The 13,853-nt window shown below is 38.3% G+C and overlaps 1 long non-coding RNA gene across 2 annotated transcripts in view; it reads left to right on the top strand.

Moving 5' to 3' along the window:
* The first annotated feature begins 740 nt into the window (after positions 1-740).
* Positions 741-13,853, top strand: part of LOC147576544 (uncharacterized) — a 52,070-nt gene continuing 38,957 nt past the window's right edge. The window contains exons 1-2 of one of the 2 annotated variants that reach the window (XR_015241421.1): positions 741-828; positions 1,922-2,029. This is a non-coding gene — a long non-coding RNA (uncharacterized LOC147576544). Of the gene's footprint in view, positions 829-1,545; positions 1,669-1,921; positions 2,030-13,853 lie in introns of those variants that run through there. The other variant, XR_015241422.1, reaches the window with a different exon arrangement.

The following is a 13,853-nucleotide window of genomic DNA, read 5'->3' as shown; positions in this document are numbered from 1 at the left end:
TGCCCAGAGAGGGCACAGAAACTCCATGCCCCTTCCCATATACCTTGCCACATGCATCTCTTCCAGATGGCTGTTCCTAAGTTACAGGGTATTTTCCTGAGTTCTGTGAGCTGCTCTAGCAAATTAAACAAAACTTGGGGCAGGGGGAGGTTGTAGGAAACTGTAATTTGTAGCCAGCCAATCGGAAGAACAGGTAACAACCTGAATCTGTAATTGGCATCTGAAGTGGAGGGCAGGGAAACAGTTTTGTAGGATTCAGTCCTTAACCTGTGGGAGTTGACTTTGTTCCCAGTAGATACTGTAACAATCGAGTTAAATTGTGGGACACCCGTCTCGTGTAGCAGAATTGCTTGGTGTGTGGGGAAAACCCCCATATTTGGTGACCAAAGTGAAGTACTGATGATAGGAGGAGACCCACAGGAGGATTTTTTCCTTCACATAAGAACATTTTATCACATAATTACAATAATGTTGTCACAACTAAGATGATTTCCAAGCATCTCCTAGTATCATCTGACCTCTAGTTACTGTCTATATTTCTCCAATTGTCAACAAGTGTTTTCTACAGTTTATTTTTTATTTCTATTGTATTGATCCAGGAGCAAAAGAAAGTTTACACATTCTATTTTGACCCCTTTGCCTCTAACAGCTTCTATAATGTAGATTACCTTTCTGCCACCTCCCCACCTCCATTTCCAGGTCTGCTGACATAAAGAATGTACAACATTCTAGACTCTTCTGTTTCCTTACAGTTTCACTTAACCTTCTCATTCTGTCATCTGTATTTTCTATAATCCAGAAATTAGATCTAAGAACTTGAGTTTTTTTGTAAGTTTACTTATTTATTTTTGAGGGAGAGAGAGACAGAGAGAGAAAGTGTGAACAAGCGGGGGAGGGGCAGAGAGAGAGAGAGAGAGAGAAGGAGACACAGAATCTGAAGCAAGCTTCAGGCTCTGAACTGTTAGCACAGAGCCCAACATGGGTCTCAAACCCACGAATCGTGAAATCATGACCTGAGCTGAAGTTGGACACTCAACTGACTGAGTCACCCAGGCACCTCAGGACTTGATGAGTTTTGAGTTAAATATTTTTGGCGAGAATATTCACTTTATAGGTGATGTTGGAAATGTCACATGAAATCAAGACAGGGTATAAATATTGTTAAAATGTGCTAATATTAGTGATGTTAATTTTTATCACTTTGTTGAGAGATATATTGATTGGTTACATAGTAGTACTGCTTAACAATATTACCACAAATATAGATTAAAACAATGCATATTGGGGTGCCTGGGTGGTTCAGTCAGTTAAACGTCTGACTTTGGCTCAGGTCATGACCTCGCAGGTTGTGAGTTCCAGCCCCGCGTCGGGCTCTGTGCTGACAGCTCAGAGTCTGGAAACTGCTTCAGATTCTGTGTCTCCTCCTCTCTCTCTGCCCCTCCCATGCTCATGCTCTGTCTCTCTCTGTTTCTCAATAATAAATGAATGTTAAGAAAGAAAACAATTCATATTTATCATCTCATATTTTCTCTGGATCAGGAGTCTGGGCATGGCTTAGCTTGGTCTTCCTCAGAGTCTCACATGGGGCAATCAAGACAAAGTCCATGGACATGGTCACACCTGATGCTCACCTGGGACAGGATCTACTTCCAAGCTCATATGATTGTAGTAAGCATTAAGCTTCTTTCAGGCTGCCAGACTGAAGGCCTTTAGTGTCTTGGATGCTTTTGGCTAGAGGTAGCCTTCAGTTACTCGCCATGTGGCTTTCTCCAAAGGCCAGCTCAAACCATGGCAATTTGCTACTTCAAAGCCATGAAAGAAAAGAAGTTCTCAGTAGAACAGGTATTATAGTATTATGTAATGTTATCACATACACCTAATCACGCACATTCTTTCACCTTTGCCATATTCTGCTTATTAGGAAGCAAGTCACAAATCCTGCCCACACTCAAAGAGAGAGAATTACATAAGGTCATGAACACCCAGAAGCAAGGATCATGGGGGTCACCTTAGAATCTTCCCCGACAAGGTAACGGCCACATCTTTCCATTGTAAAGGTATACTTTCCAATTAGTAATGAATAAACACTCTGTGGGGTGATACCTTGACACCATTTGAATAATTTAACATATTAATTTTAAAATAGTCATTATTATTAAATTAATGTTAATTTTAAATTGGGAATATTTGAATTCTATAGACATTGTTTAATATATATTATTTACATATTTATACTAATTTTATGTCTCTAAAATATATTTAGACTATGTATTATTTAAATATACAGACAAAATATATCTCATGTATATATTTATTTGATATTTATATACATTCAAATATATTCAAATAAACTCATAGATATATCTAGTTCAAAGTTAACATTACAGAGCTTTTCAAAATATCTTTTATTATTTTATTTTTGGATATTCTTTCCCACTGTTACTAATGATATCAAAACAGTTAACTATTTGCTCTATTTTCCGATATAAACATAACAGTTTCTTTTTTTTAAGAGAGAGACAGAGACAGCACAAGATGGGGAGGGGGAGAGAGAGAGAGGAGAGAGAGAGAGAGAGAGAGAAAATCCCAAGCAGGGTCCACACTGTCAGCACAGAGCCCAATGCGGGGTGCAGTCCCATGAACCTTGAGATCATGACCTGAGTTGAAACCAAGAGTCAGATGCTTAACCAACTGAGCCACTCAGGTGCCCCACACATAACAGTTTCAATATCAAAATTATGATTAATAATTCTACTAAGTAAAATATAAATTGTTTTCTTTTCTTTTCCCCTGAGAATACATTCTATTAGGCATACAGTACTGTGTTCCACAGTTCCTTGAAACAATTACTGTCCTTATGAGTTTATGTCGTCACTTTAAAATGCTTTATATCTTGGTATTTGAATTCAATTTTAAGATTCATCGTATTTTCTTTACAAAGTTATCTTTGTTGTTTCATTGTGAAATGTTTACATGTATTTAAGGGTGATATTTTAAAATTTGGAAAATTTTAGTCTCGTTAACTCTTTCCTTTCCTTTTTATTCATACCAATCTTCTATATGTAGCCATTTTCATTTATTATTTATTGTCTATTATGTCAAAATTGGAAAATTATTTTCATATTTTAATTTCCTTTTCTTCCATATGAAATGATTGTATATTATATACATTGTTCTTCAGCTTTATTTTCTTTCTCTATTTAAAATATGAAGTATCTCAGGGGCGCCTGGGTGCCTAAATCACTTGAGCATCCAACTTCGGCTCAGGTCATGATCTCATGGTTTGTGGGTTTGAGGCCTGTGTTGGGCTCTGTGCTGACAACTTGGAGCATGGAGCCTGCTTTGGATTCTGTGTCTCCCTCTCTGTCTGCCCCACCCCTACTTGTAGTCTGTCTCTCTCAGAAATAAACATTAAACAAATATGAAGTATCTCCATATACTTTACAGACATCTTTATTCTTTTTGATAGTTACATGGTACTGCACTGTGAGGGTGCCAAAGGTGGATATTCAATGAGCAGATCAACTTTGTAATGAAATGTTATTCTTATGATTACTACTGAAATGAATGACTTATGCCTATCTTGTTTCCTGCTTATATAGGTGTATACACACCTATACAGGAATTATTATTGGTACAAGTCCCCAGGAACTCTGAGACAAAGATTAGCATGCAGGAGGTTTATTGGAAAAGCACTTAGTCTGAAACCCTGGAAGGAAAAAAAAAAATAGGCATGACTGAATAGGAGAAATCAGACTACATTACAGTATTAACTAAGGCCTTGGCCAATCCTACCAGAAGCCCTGGAGCTAGGATAGTCCTTTAGAGTTATCACAAAATAGGTTGAGAGGTCCAGGCTTCATACCACAGCAACAATCAGTAATTGGTTATGAGATTACCCTGCAAAGGGGTATGATTTTTGAGTTAGTCAACCTTCTTCAACTGAACTGAAAGTTTTCAGCCAGCAACCTAATTGCAGTTGGGTGACTCTATCAGTCCTAAAAGAGATATCAATGCAACATGACACAGAATTTATGACAGTTTTGCTTTTTTGTCTCTTAAATCCACTTGGACCATATCAATGCGAAGCTTTCGTGGGCCTCTTCTGCTGGGAAAAAAAACAGTGAACTGCAGTTCCCATTGTTATAACTGGTCCTGAAGCCGCAAATGATGATAATTATCTTCATCCATTACTACCCATTATAGATTCCCTCACTCATAGCTGGTCTTGGTGGCTCACTATGTGGGGTGAATAAAGGCCCTCACTCTTGAGTAGTCTGTATTTCCACTTCCTAAGCTGGCCACTAAACTTATCCATGTAACATCAATATTGGCCTAGGGAGAACTTAGAGATATCCAAGTAGATGTGTAACATATTTCTGCCTGCTTCCATTGTGTGACAGTGTTCCTCTTCATGATCCAGGTCAAGTGTCCCTACCAGGATTGTGAAATTTACTCTTCCCTGTTGGTCTCTTGGCAAGAAGGGAACACAATACTTGAGTGGCAGTCTTAGCTCAAAGTTCAATGGATCTTTTGCTGGGGAAGCATTTCCCTCTTTGGGAAGCATAACTTCTAGCCCTGAACAGCACAGAGTCCACAGAGTGTCAATCACAAATTTCTGAAATGGATCACTGGAAATAATGGAAAGTACAGTCCTTCTGGCCCCCACCTATTATTTCTTGGATCCATCCATTCTACCTACTTGAGACACAACATAGTATAATGGATGTTGGTATAAGTTGTATGTGATGTTTTAGAGGACCACACTCCATCTTCACAGGGTATTATCTTCACCTTGGTTCCTCATCTGTCTCTTCAACAGCTCAGTCTGTTGCTCTATTAGGCCAGCAGTTTCTGGGTGGTGTGATATATGAAAGTACAAGTGAATTCATACACATTTTATACACTTTCACACCACCTTTGCTATAAAGTGGGTCCCTTAGTCCTCTGTGACATCACGATGAATATGTTGATACAGAAAACATTCTGTTAAGCCCTTAGAGCTGTGCTGACAGCTCAGAGCCTGAAGCCTGCTTTGAAATCTGTATCTCCCTCTCTCTCTGCCTCTCTCTCTCTCTCTCTCTCTCAAAAAATTAAAATGGTTTTTAATCCCTTTATAACTCATATATTAGCAAAGGACCTAAGATTTTCCTGGAACAAAGGAGATGGAGATGAAAATGTGAGAAATATACAGTAAAATGAGAGTTCACTCCCACTCTAAATATGAAGGGAGACATAAGAAACCTGAAGTTCCCATTTCATTTCCACACACTCCTATGATAAGCACAGGCAAATATTTAGTGAAAGCTTAACATGTGTCAGCCACTATTCTATGTACATAACTTTGACTAACTTTTTTTAAAGTTTATTTATTTTGAAAGAGAAAGAGAGAGGAGGTGAGAAAGACAGGGAGAGAGAGAATTCCAAGCAGTCTCCATGCTGTCAGTACAGAGCCCAGTGTGGGGCTTGAACCCACAAACCATGAGATCATGACCTGAGCCAAGACCAAGAGTTTGGATGCTCAACCAACTGAGCCACCCAGGTGTCCCCGACTAACTCTTTTAAATTTCTCAATGACCATATGAGGTAGGTGCTATGACTATACTATTTTTTTTTTTTTTTTTGAGGATACTGGAGCACAGAGATATTAAGCGACATGCTCAATTCCTCTAGTTAGTAAGAGATGAACCCTTGATTCTAACCTGTATAGTCTAGCTTCAGAGCTGCTACACTTAAAGGCTGTACTATGTTGCTTCTGAAAATAGGAGAAGAGGGAAAAAGGATCTAGGATGGCTTTCTTAAGAACTGCACAAGCCACTGAATATTCTAATTTTTCACCAACCAGTCATATTAATCTCCAGGACTTCTTATTGATTAAGAAGAAGAAGAAGAAAGGATTTGTTTCTAGCAAAGTGAGAAGGGTATCAGTCTCAGATCTGAACCTTGATTCACCTGATTTTGGATGAGAGACCACAGAAACTCTTAGCCCTTTGGGCTTCAATTTCCACTGAAGTAAGATTAGTTGGTTTTTCAGGTCCCTTGGCTATTTCATAATCAAGAAATAATTAACATTGCAGATTATGTTGAACTACCGGTTATTTGGTTGAATGGGTTCATTCTCCCACATAAATGGAGCCTCAACTGCTTACATGAGAATGTCTTTACCATCACAGTTTATCTGGAGAAAACATCAAGAAGAATTTCTTAACCCTTAGCTCTAGTAACACACATTGGCGTGAAAAGTACAAACTTATCCTAGAAGCTAAAACCTGTTGACAGAGGGGTAGACCGCTTGGGTCCCAGTGACAGGACATTCCTCACTTCAAAGTTAGCCACCGTGATGTGACAAGAAGGTGAGCTCTGAGAGGCCCTGAAAAACTGGTGAATCCATTAGCATTGGTCATCCTGACTTCAAATCAATGAGTCATTTTGACATTCTCCTGACAGCTGCTGAGTTGTTTCCTTAAGACAACTCTTCAATGAGAAACAGATACTGCAAAGATGAGCTGCATGGTTTCACATAGAAATAGCAAACAGAATGAAACCTAGGTTACCCTTCTCCATCAATAAGCTGATGCAAATGAGCTCTCCTTGCAAAAGTAACCACCTTTTTTCCTTCTTTCACAACACAGTTACTTATTGGATAGGGTTATCTAAAGTTAAGTACCAAGGGACATCTGGGTGGCTCAGCTGGTTAAGCCTCCGACTCTTGGTTTCAGCTCAGGTCATGATCTCAAAGTCTGTGAGTTCCTGCCCCATGGCAGGCTCTGCACTGATTGTGTGGAGCCTGCTTGGGATTCTCTCTCTCTCTCCCTCTCTCTCTTTTTCTCTCTCTCTCTGCCCCTCCTCTACTCCCACTGTCTCTGCCTCTCTCAAAATAAATAAAGTTAAGTACCATCTTTCCAACCAGCATTCTATTCCTCAAACTGATACACCATATACATGTATTAAAATATCAAACACACATATTAGCCAAGAAAAGGAAAAAAATGATCGTATATGTATTCACTCATTTGGTTATTCTACTAAAAAAAAAAGAAGTGAAGTGTTGTGCCTTTAGACATCATTTTGTGCCTTTAGAAACAGAGAAGTGAGTAAAGAAGACAGATTTCCCGCCAATGAGGCCACTTATAATCTAGCAGAAAAAACATGTAAACATATCTACAATTACAACAGTGATTGGAAAATGTACCGATAAATACAAACACAGGGTGCTTTTTGAGTACTAGAGGGACATCTTAATTCCTTGGGACAATTAGAGGATGATTCTTGGAGGCAGTGTCAGAAGCTGACTTTTAAAGGGTACAGATATTTAGATGAAGGAGCCAAAGGTTGTCACACAGTGAGAGAAGCTTATGATAAGATTCAAAGGTCTACTGGGAAGGGTTCTTCATAAAGTGGGGTGGTCAAGCTGGATAACATGTCAGAGTTTCCCAAATCTAAGTTTTTACTGTTCAATTTTTTGAAACAGGTTTTATCGGTGTAAAAACCAACAAATATATAAATGATAGTTAAAAAAAACAAAAAAGCTTGCTCTCAGTTCAACATACATTTACTGCTGCTGACTATGTTCCCTTTTGTACATTCTGTCCTTCATCTCAGGACATGAATGAATATACAGTGCACAACTAAAAACACATATGAAAGAGAACTTCATAAGAAAACACTGAAAAGAGGGAAACAATATACATTTAAAGAATATTTATGTACAGTTGTGTATTATACGCAGTGAGAGAAACACACATATGAAATAATGCAGGCTAGCTAAACTAATCATAATACAACCATACTATTTAATAAGCAACAGCTTTTAAAAAGAAGTATAAGTTATGTTCTTGAAGAAGATCCAGTTCAGTGATTAAGACAATTTATGAAAATGTATGCATGGTAGGATACCATTTTTGTTACATACTGTGTATATACATATGTGAGTCCATTTAGAACGTGTCTAAAAATGTAATAAACAATTGTTAATGATCATTGTTATTGCTGGAGATATAGGGGCATGGGAAAAGTTGTAGGGAACTTAGCTATCTAAATTTTTTTATTTTTATTTTTTACAAAATCCTTTTAAAAAATGTTTAAGTACAGAAAATATTATTTCCTTATACATAATGTTACACCATAACATATATTTATATGTATTTTTGTTTTATATACACCCATAGACATATGTTATCTATCTATCTATCTATCTATCTATCTATCATCTAATTTTTCTTATAAGTCTTTTGCTTTCTAATCTGCTTCCAACATTTCCTATAGGCCTGTCCTGGCTTTAGTTTTTCTTGGCCCTGTGATGATCTTCATGATTACCATATCTCATCAATTCTCTGGCCAATTTTATGTGATAGGCCCAAAGGTTAAACTTTATAGCAACCAACCACAGTAAATCATGATCTTGAATCCACCAGTATCAGCCCACTTTGGCAGACTGACCCAGGTAAATCAATACAGCAATCAATTCATAAATATAATTCATTCAGTTTACTTCTTTTCCATAGGAACTTTCAATAATGTATAATATAGGGGGGAAAAAAAGATAGTCTCTGAGTCAAACTAAGAGTCCTTGTCTGACCATGGCCATGCCTGGGCAAGGTACTTTTCTTTTCTACACCATGTTACACATGGAGGTAATATGCAAAGGAAAAAAAAAATGTATGTTGAGCTACTTTGAGAAAATGACAAGTTATATGCAAGGAAATTTTTATTATTATATGTACCCTATTTTGTCACTTGATACTATACAGGGAATTCTCATAGGGCAAGATTAGGATTAATGCCCTTAGAAATCACCCTCATTCATTGATTCAACAAATATTTATTAAGCATTAACTGTGTTTCAGGCAATGATTTAGATGCTGGGGGAAATAACAGTATAAAGTCATAAAGAAGGGGCTCCTGGGTAGAACAATCAGTAGAACATCTGACTCTTAGTTTTGCCTCAGGTTGTGGTCTTACAGTTTGTGAGTTCAAGCCCCATGTTGAACTCTGTGCTGACAGTGTGGAGTCTGCTTAGGATACTCTCTCCCTCTCTCTCTGCCCCCGCTGCCCCCCCCACTTTCACTCTCTTTTTCTATAAATAAATAAATAAGTAAGTAAGTAAGTAAATAAATAAGTAAGTAAATAAATAAATAAATAAATAAATAAATAAATAAATAAGACATCCTTCCCTAATGAAGTTTATCTCCTAGTGGAAAGAGACACACCACAAGCAAAATAAATAATTAAAATATGTACAGTTGTAACAAACAATCCTTAAATTTGTATGGAACCAGAAAAGACCCCAAATAGCCAAAGCAATCTTGAAAAAGAAAACCAAAGCTGGAGGCATCACAATCTGGGACTTCAAGATGTATTACAAAGCTGTAATCATCAAGACAGCATGGTACCGGCATAAAAACAGACACTGAGATCAATGGAACAGAATAGAGATCCCAGAAATGGACCCAGAAATGTAAGGCCAACTAATCTTTGACAAAGCAGGAAAGAATATCCAATGGAATAAAGTCAGTCTCTTCAGCAAATGGTGCTGGGAAAACTGGACAGCAACATGCAGAAAAATGAACCTGGACCACTTTCTTACACCATACACAAAAATAAACACAAAGTGGATTAAAGATTTAAATGTAAGACAGGAAGCCATCAAAATCCTAGAGAAGAAAGCAGGCAAAAATCTCTTTGACCTTGGCCGCAGCAACTTCTTACTCAACACATCTCCAGAGGCAAGGGAAACCAAAGCAAAAATGAACTATTAGGACCTCATGAAAATAAAAAGCTTCTACACAGCGAAGGAAACAATCAGCAAAACTAAAAGGCAACCAACAGAATGGGAGAAGATAATTGCAAAAGACATAGCAGATAAAGGGTTAGTATCCAAACTCTACAGAGAACTTCTCAAACTCAACACCCAAAAAAACAAATAATCCAGTGAAGAAATGGGCAAAAGACATGAATAGACACTTCTCCAAAGAAGACATCCAGATGGCCAACCAACACATGAAAAAAATGCTTAACATCATTCATCATCAGGTAAATACAAATCAAAACCACAATGAGATACCACTTTACACCTGTCAGAATGGCTAACATTAACAACTCAGGCAACAACAGATGTTGGCGAGGATGCGGAGAAACAGGATCCCTTTTGCATTGTTAGTGGCAATGCAAGCTGGTGCAGCCACTCTGGAAAACAGTTTGGGGTTTCCTCAAAAAATTAAAAATAGAACTAACCTACGACCCACCAATTGCACTACTAGGTATTTATCCAAGGGATACAGGTGTGCTGTTTCAAAGGGACACATGCACCCCCATGTTTATAGCAGCAGCATCAACAATAGCCAAAGTATGGAAAGACCCCAAATGTCCATCAGTGGATGAATGGATAAAGAAGATGTAGTATATATAGACAATGGAGTATTACTCGTCAATCAAAAAGAATGAAATCTTGCCATTTGTAACTACGTGGATGGAACTGGAGGGTATTATGCTAAGCGCAATTAGTCAGAGAAAGACAAATATTATATGACTTCACTCATATGAGGACTTTAAGAAACAAAACAGATGAACATAAGAGAAGGGAAGCTAAAATAATATAAAAACAGAGAAGGGGACAAAACATAAGAGACTTTTAAATATAGAGAGCAGACAGAGGGTTGCTAGAGGGGTGTGGGAAGGGGGATGGGCTAAATGGGTAAGGGGCTTAAGGAATCTACTCCTGAAATCATTGTTGCACCATGTGCTAACTAAGTTGGATGTAAATTATAAAAAATAAATAAATTATAGAATTGGACTCAAAAAAAATAAAATAAACAAATATGCATCCTAGAAAAGAAAATGCATAGAGTTGTATTTTGTTAATCCTAAAATGCACATTGTTATGTATATTTCTAATACCTCTGAAATCAGGGTACATCTTACATTCAAGTACATGTTAACTTAATTTTTTTTATTTTATTGCAGTATATATACAAATGCTGTATCTCATAATATTGGTGTCTAAGACTTGATAATATACAGTGTACCATGGGGCAAAATACAGGAAAGAGTTATAATTCTGGAAAGGATAAATTTAAATAGGGTGAAGGCTTTTTGGAAATGTGATGTCTGTGCAAAAACCAGAAGGATGTGAAGGACCCAACCATGCAAATATACAAAGAAGATCATTATAGATATATGGACTAGCAAATGTAAAGGCCCTGAGGCAGCTGTGGCCTGTATATTTGAGAAGCAGCAAGGAAATAAGTGTGGCTGGGGCACAGTGAGAAAGTGGAAAGAATATGACCTGAGGTCCCAGAGCAGTGACCTGGGACCACATCCTGTGTAGACTTGTAAATGACCATAGGGACTTCAGTTGGTCTTATGAATGAAACTGACTCTATCAAAGGGTATAGGAGCCCCTGGATGGCTCAGTCAGTAATGGGTCTGACTCTTAGTATCAGGTCATGATCTCGAGGTTCAAGATCGGGCCCTGTGTCAGGCTCTGTGCTGACAATGCAGAGCTCCTTGGGATTCTCTCTCCTGCTCTCTCTCTGTCCCTTGCCCATTTGTGCTCTCTTTCTCTCGACATCAATAAATAAACATTAGAAAACAAACAAAGGGTGTAGATCCAAGGAGTGCTCTGGTGGTAGAAGGGGTTGAATTTTGGTGTATTTTAAAGGTGGAATTTTTTTTTCAATATATGAAATTTATTGTCAAATTGGTTTCCATACAACACCCAGTGCTCATCCCAAAAGGTGCCTTCCTCAATACCCATCACACACCCTCCCCTCCCTCCCACCCCCCATCAACCCTCAGCTTGTTCTCAGTTTTTAAGAGTTTCTTATGCTTTGGCTCTCTCCCACTCTAACCTCTTTTTTTTTTTTTTCCTTCCCCTCCCTCATGGGTCTCTGTTAAGTTTCTCAGGATCCACATAAGAGTGAAACCATATGGTATCTGTCTTTCCCTGTATGGCTTATTTCACTTAGCATCACACTCTCCAGTTCCATCCACGTTGCTACAAAGGGCCATATTTCATTCTTTCTCATTGCCACATAGTATTCCATTGTGTATATAAACCACAATTTCTTTATCCATTCATCAGTTGATGGACATTTAGGCTCTTTCCACAATTTGGCTATTGTTGAGAGTGCTGCTATAAACATTGGGGTACAAGTGCCCCTATGCATCAGTACTCCTGTATCCCTTGGGTAAATTCCTAGCAGTGCTATTGCTGGGTCATAGGGTAGGTCTATTTTTAATTTTCTGAGGAACGTCCACACTGCTTTCCAGAGCGGCTGCACCAATTTGCATTCCCACCAACAGTGCAAGAGGGTTCCCGTTTCTCCACATCCTCTCCAGCATCTATAGTCTTCTGATTTGTTCATTTTGGCCACTCTGACTGGCATGAGGTGATATCTGAGTGTGGTTTTGATTTGTATTTCCCTGATAAGGAGCGACGTTGAGCATCTTTTCATGTGCCTGTTGGCCATCCGGATGTCTTCTTTAGAGAAGTGTCTATTCATGTTTTCTACCCATTTCTTCACTGGGTTATTTGTTTTTTGGGTGTGGAGTTTGGTGAGCTCTTTATAGATTTTGGATACTAGCCCTTTGTCCGATATGTCATTTGCAAATATCTTTTCCCATTCTGTTGGTTGCCTTTTAGTTTTGTTGCTTGTTTCCTTTGCTGTGCAGAAGCTTTTTATCTTCATAAGGTCCCAGTAATTCATTTTTGCTTTTAATTCCCTTGCCTTTGGGGATGTGTCGAGTAAGAGATTGCTGTGGCTGAGGTCAGAGAGGTCTTTTCCCGCTTTCTCCTCTAGGGTTTTGATGGTTTCCTGTCTCACATTCAGGTCCTTTAAGGTGGAATTTTTTAAGATTTGCCTATAGAGTCAGGGGACAGAAGGGATGAGGTTGACATCGGCAGGTGGTCAAGATAATGGTAAAGTGTTTGGTATGAGTGAATATACCACCCCTACAGATATGCTTTAATACCTAAAAGACTCCTTTCCAGGGTAAGAAATGATAGAGTTGAATTGATTTGGTAAAAGATTTAGTTGGTACAATATGGCATTTGCATGCTTAATGACAGTGATCAAAGGAGCTATTAGACTTTAGTAGGGAATGTCTTACAGGGTGTCATAATTCTGAGGGTTTTAACTTCAAACAGAAGTTTTGAGCCACAGGTCTTCTGGAATACTGTTCTCTGCCATTCCCACAAACCCTTGAGTAAGACAGTCTCTGCCATGGTTTTCCTGGATCCCTCCTCTGAGCCTTCTGGATGGTTAATTATTCATAAAGAATTTAACCCACACGCGCCTGGGTGACTCAGTCGGTTAAGCATCTGACTTGAGTTCAGGTCATGATCTCATGTTTTGTGAGTTCGAGTCCTGTATCAGGTAAATTCAAACCCTGCTTCAGGTAAGCAGGATCCTTGCTTCAGGTGAGCCCCCCCCTTCTCTCTCTCTCTCTCTCTCTCTCTCTCTCTCTCTCTCTCCCTCTCCCCCTCACTCACACTTGTGCTGTCTTTCTCATTCTCTAAAAACAAAACAAAACAAAACAAAACAAAACAAAACAGTTTAACCCAAACTTGATAAATTCCATCTTTTCAAACATTTTGGTGTTTATTATTATACTATTAGGAGGTATATGTAATCACAAAAAGCCAAGACAACCAGAGACATATTTTTTGAAAGTCCACTAATTGCTACCATTTATTAAGAGTCAAACTTTCAACAGGCAGTTTCCTTTAAATCTATCATTTATAATTCTTACAGACCTTCAAGGTAGATGTTATCATACCCATTTTACAGATAAGGAAACACAAAATATGCAAGATGCACAAGGATGGCCTAATGTATTCAAGCCTTCAGAGC

Source organism: Puma concolor, chromosome D1 (genome assembly GCF_028749965.1).
Source record: "Puma concolor isolate L17-30 chromosome D1, mPumCon1.1.hap2, whole genome shotgun sequence".
NCBI lineage: Eukaryota > Metazoa > Chordata > Mammalia > Carnivora > Felidae > Puma > Puma concolor.
This window is presented reverse-complemented; position numbering and strand designations above follow the sequence as displayed.